General features: G+C 39.8%; 1 pseudogene; it reads left to right on the top strand.

Annotated features, from left to right (window-relative positions):
- Positions 1 to 3,690: 3,690 nt before the first annotated feature.
- LOC136279596 (uncharacterized) lies at positions 3,691 to 5,897 on the top strand (annotated as a pseudogene).
- Positions 5,898 to 6,151: the final 254 nt, after the last annotated feature.

Genomic DNA, 6,151 nt, shown 5'->3' with positions numbered 1-6,151 from the left:
TTTCAAATATCATACACAGAAAAAGACATGAGTAAAAAATGCACCAACTACAAACTTGTTAAATAGTTAAAGTAGCAAAAACAGTTAACCACCACACATCACACAAATTTTCAAATTATCTTACTTGGTTAAAGTTCTTCAAATGGTCATACTAGCTTCAATGGTTCAGCCGGGTGAGATGGATGACTAACTTAAATGGTTTAACTGGTTAAACAGTCAAACTAGGGAAGATAGTTAAACTGCACAAATTGCACAATCTCTCTTAATTGGTTGATTTAGTTGAAATGGTTAAACTGCCTTCTAGTTGAACTGCACAAACTGCACAATCTCGCTGAATTGGTTCAAGTGGTTACAAAATTATCAAGGTACCTTAATTGGTCCAAACAGTTAAATAGTCAAACCAGCGAAGACAGTTCGATTACAAAATTGAAAAACCTATCTTGATTCGTTGCAGTAGTTCAAAATGCGTGACTAGCTTAAATGGTTCAACTTCACAAGCTTAATTTTCTCGCGTATTGAAATTAGTCCGACTAGTTTAATTGGTTCAGCTGGTTGAATAGGCAAATGCACAAATCGCACAATACATCTCTATTGGTTGAAGTAGTTAAAATGATCAAACTAGCTCAGAAGGTTTAACCAAGATGCATAACTGGCTTAAGTAGCGATCTCTGTAATGGAGATCCAAGCAATTTTGCATCGGAAAAAAGTTTGCATCAAACTTTCCATTAACAAGTCACATTGGTAGTAAGTAAATAAAACCAAATTGGTTTCTGGAAACTCGTTAAAAAAAATTTTGAGAGCTATCAATAATCAAAGGTGCAAAAGGCCTTTTCTCGACTTCTTCCGAGATCGAAAATGCCAAAACTTGACAAGCTTGCTCCTCGAAACGCACTGCATGCAGCAAAAAATCGTTTCCACTCGTTAATTACGTGATATCTAAGAAGTTTGGAAAGCGTTTCAATTTTGATATGTGCATATTCAGCGGTTCGCCGTAACTTATTTAAAAAGACCTGTCGGACAGCTTTCTTAAATCGGTCAAAAGCAGTCTTTCTTTCTTAAGTGATGTTTCAGACTAGATATGTTCAGACTAGATCGTTAAACACTCTAGTCGATTTCTTCCAATCACACGTTCGAAAGCATAAAAATAGTCTTAAGTAAGTCGCTGAACTCTTCACGTCAACCACCTTCTCTTTGATTGCTTCAACGGGTTTCTTTCTAGTCAACCTGATCTTTTCACTATTCAAAGCTAAAACAATTCCTAGAAGCCTCTTCACCCATTCGGCTGATCTCTTTCCCTCTGAAGTTCATCTCTGGACTGTATTGGAAAGTGAAGAGACGTTCGTCTAAAGTTCGATAGAATCGTTCAACAATTTCCTGATGCCTGTGAGCGTTCGCATTTCCTCTTCTTATCGTTATATTGTCCTTTGCCATCTCTCCTGTGACTTCACCCATGAATTCACCCTCAGGATCAACTTGAAGAACGTAAGGCCATCTCAGTGGTCCACGATTGTAAATGTCTGAAAAGCTCTAAATACCCCAGAGAAATACTTTGAGGTAAGAGGTTCGGCAGCCTTTAATGCGCTTGCAACATGAACAACTGTCAATCTATGTTTTTAGACTTTCCTCCCTCTAAGGAGCCTTTTATGAGGAAGGAAAAGAAGATAATTTTTTTAAGTGTGTTATTACAGCTTTTCCCAGCGATGGAAATCTTTGTATAACACCGTGGTTTAAATGATAAAAAGCTGAAAGTGACGTAAATTAGCTGTTTTGAGTTTTGTCTCACAGAAAACAACATTTTTGTTTTTTTTTTGTTGCTAAATGACGCTGTTTTGCCTTTATGAGGCCAAAAACATTTTTTCGTTCCTTTGTGGCTAAATTATTTGTTTTCAGCTTTTTTGCTCCGAAAATATGTTTATAATGATTTGCAGTTAAATTACCCCTTATCTCTTGGAAAGCAGCCCTTTTGCCTGTTTGTTGCTAAATTACGTTGCTTTGAGCTTTTTGGCACCGAAAACATGTTTTCGTTCGCTTGCGGTTTAACTTATTCTATTAGATATGTAAGCTAGATTGACCATTTTAACTGTTTCAACAAATTAAGATAAAATTTCCAATTTTTGCAGTTTAACTGTTTTCCCTAGGTTGAGTAATTAACTCGTTAACGAATTGAACTATCTTGATTATCTCAACTTCTTTAACCAATTAAGCTATATTATGCAGTTTGTGCACTTCAACCATTTAAGCTTGTTATGCATTTTCTCTGGTTGACTATTTAAAAGATTTAACTAATCAGGGTAGATTGTACAATTTGAGCGGTCCAGCTGTTCTTGCTAGTTTAACTATTGAACCAATTAAACTAACTTGACCAGTTAAGTTAGATTAAGCAGTTGCACCATTTAAATTAGTTATGCAATTTTTGAGGTTAAACTACTTTGACCATTTGAACTATTTATCAATGGATATAGATTGAGCACTTGGTGTAGTTTAGCAATGTCCTCTCGTTTGACTATATAACCAGTTGAACCATATAAACTAGTAAGACTATTCGAACTACTTGAATCTGTTAAGATAAGTTGTGCAGTTTGTGCAATTTAACCGATGACGCTAGTTGTGAATTTTAATCAGTTTAACCAGTTAGGTTAGTTTGACCATTTAAACTACTTTCATCAGTTGAGATAGATCGTAGAATTTGTATAGTTGAATTGTCTTTTAAATGGTCAAACTGGCTTAATTAACAGCAAAAAATGCATATCTAGCTTAATAATTTCAACTGCACAAAATAGTACGACAGCTTAAACTGCACAATTTAGCTTAAATGAATCAACTGGTTAAATAGACAAACTAGGGAAGACAGTGAAACTGTACAGATTCCAGGATGTATCTCAACTAGTTAAAGTAGTTTACATGGTCAAACTAACTCAAATGGTTTTACTTGACGAAATTCAAAGTTAGCTTAATAGGTTTAATCGCACAAAATGCTTAAACATCCCACTAGCTAAGACTGCACAATAGAAGAAAAATGTATTGCTAGCATAAATTAAGTGAAAACATGCATAATTAGGTTAATAAGTTCAACTGGTTTATCTATCTTCATTGCATTAAGTACTTTGAATGCTCAGACCATCTTAAATGGTTCGACTACACAATATGCTCAACTAACTTAATAGATTGAGTGGAACAAACTGCACAATCAAGCTTAAATGGATCAACTGGTTAAATAGTAAAATTTAGGTTAGGCAGTTATAGTAAGAAAAAATTGCACAATCTTTCTCCAGGTAGAAGTAGTTAAAATGCTCAAACTTAGCTTGAATGGTTTAGCTGGAAAACAAACTAAATAAGTTTAATTGTTTAAATAGTCGAACTAGCGAGGACAGATTGCACAATCTATCTTAAATAGTTGAAGTAGTTCAAATGGTAATTCTGGTTTCAATTGTCTCACCCGAAAAATACAAAACTAGCTTTAATGGTTCAACGGCTTAAATAGTCACATAAGCGAGCATAGTTCAACTGCAAAAATGCACAGTGGTTTTAATTAGTACAAACAGTCAATCTAGCTCAAATGTTTTAAATGGAAAAACACATAGGTAGCTTAATACATTCAATTGCACAAACTTCTCAATTCAGCTTAATTGGTTCAACAGGTTAAATACTCAAATTAGTGAAAACAGTGCAACTGCACAATGCATGTCTTAAATGGTTGAATTAGTTCAAGTGGTCAAACTAGCTAGGGAACGGATCATACTGACACACAAGGCCAAGGGAGATGCAAAGAAGGATACGGAATCTACAGCACAGAGCATAAAATCCGCTCTCTCGACAAATCACGCCAACAGGATACTAGAGCAGATTAAGACCAACACCCAACGAGTCTTCAACACCACCAGACAGGCGGCTGTGTCACCGGTTGACACACCGTATGTCGACAAAGCTAACTGAGTTGTTAATTTATCCTCTAGGTCCCTTAGCGATGCCGAGAAAGCCCCACTGAAGAAAGGACTGAACTTCGCCGTAACTCCTGGGAATATTCCTGCCACAGAGATCATCGCCAAGGTCGAAGCAGCCATAAGACAACTCGACGCCGAACAAGCAGATACTGTCAGAAGAGCTGTTAACAGTATCCTTCAACAGGCGGATCCACGAGAGCCTAACATCACGAAGATGCGAGATGCACTTAAAAACCTGAAAGAAGACGAGTCCATCGTGGTCCTCCCAATGGACAAAGGGCGCGCTAGCGTAGTCGTGGATACCGACACCTACCGTGCCAAGATGTCTACGCTTATTGAGAACGGACCCTACCACTCCTCAACAAAGATCCAACAGACCGTCTGACCCGCAAGTTGTCCGAAAAGCTGCTCACCTTGAAGCGAAGCGGATATCTATCAGAGGCCGTTAACAACAAGATCCGACCCCGACACAAACAGCCGCCTAGAATCTACGGTTTACTGAAGATCCATAAGGCCGACTTACCGCTAAGACCTATCGTGTCGTGGTAAACACCTTTGCATATGATTTATCCGCTTACTTAGCCAACATCCTGTCTCCTTTAACAGGAAAGTCAGAGTACACGGTGACCAATTCAGTCCACTTCGTATCCACCGTCAGCAATGAGACGATCTTAGACAACGAGATCATGGTATCCTTCGACGTAGAATCGCTGTTTACCAACGTTCCTATCGACGACGCTGTACAAGCCGTACTGCAGAAACTCGAGAACGACCCAGGCCTTGCAGACCGCACCACGCTAACGCCTGCATTGATCGCTGACCTTTTGACCTTCGTATTGAGATCCACATACTTTCAGTATAACGGATCGATTAACGAGCAAAAAGAAGGCGCCGCCATGGGGAGTCCGGTTTCCGCTCTCATTGCCAACCTCTACATGGAGAATTTCGAAGAACAGGCGATAACTACATCATCCTACGAGCCTAGGATCTGGAAACGTTACGTGGACGATACCTTTACCATCTTGGATCGCGAAAACATAGACGATTTCCTACTGCATTTAAACAACCAGCAGCCTTCCATCCGCTTCACCATGGAGACAGAGAAAGACAACAAACTCGCCTTCCCGGACATCGCAGTTTTAAGAGAACCTGACGGCTGCCTCTCCACCAGCGTACACCAGCGTATACAGGAGGCCCACGCACACCAATCAATACTTAGCGTATGATTCACAGCACCCTCAATAAGTAAAACGCGGTATTGTTAAGTGCCTTTACGAGCGCACCAAACGCCTCGTAACAAAACCCTCCGTTATCTCTGAGGAGAAAAAACATATGTCATCTGTTCTGGTTTCTAATGGTTATCCTTCTCCTTTCTTGCAGAAACTAACCAAGAGCGGAAAACCAAACAACAGTGCCGAACACGCCAACGAGTTCAAAGCCACTGCGGTTTTACCTTATGTTAAAGGTCTGTCCGAACAGCTTCGCCGCTGCCTACAACAACAAGGCGTACGCGCTGTTTTCATGTCGGAGACTACGCTAAGATCTCAGTTAGTACAACCGAAAGACGCTGTCGACCCGGCTAAACAAGATGGTGTAGTTTACAGGATTCCCTGTGAATGCGGCAAGGTGTACATTGGAGAGACTGGAAGACCTATACAAGACAGAACTAAGTAGCACGATCGAGACATTCGAATCGCCCGTACCGAGACTTCCGCCCTTTTAGAACCTGCCCACAACACCGGACACAAGCCACTGTGGAATGAAGTAAAGTTTTTTGAACGTGACCCTTATTACTACACGCGCAGGGTCAAAGAGGCTATTCATATAAGACTTCACCCTAACAACATCAACAGGGATAGTGGAATAGAAATTCCAGAAGCGTGGATGCCCACGATCAAGAAACACAAAACCAGGAGAGCCATGCGACAGCGGTTCGCCGAGGGAGCAAATCACTGAGTAAACAGCAAGTATCGAAATGCACCAATCAGAGCTGCTTAAAAACAACCAATCATAGCAGAGCATCTTTATAAGATCACGCATGACCAGTCGACCTCATCGCCTGAAGAAGACTAGCAGTATGCATTCGAAACGTCGCGATCTACATCACACGTGACTACATCTGAGACAAACGAAAAACTTAGCTTTTATTGTTATTCACAAAGATGAATAATCACAACCTTTTCCACGAAGTAAAACACAAATTTGGCGAT

This window comes from Pocillopora verrucosa, chromosome 3 (genome assembly GCF_036669915.1).
Source record: "Pocillopora verrucosa isolate sample1 chromosome 3, ASM3666991v2, whole genome shotgun sequence".
Taxonomy (NCBI): domain Eukaryota; kingdom Metazoa; phylum Cnidaria; class Anthozoa; order Scleractinia; family Pocilloporidae; genus Pocillopora; species Pocillopora verrucosa.
The sequence above is the reverse complement of the archived record's forward strand: the minus strand, read 5'-3'. Positions and strand labels throughout refer to the sequence as shown.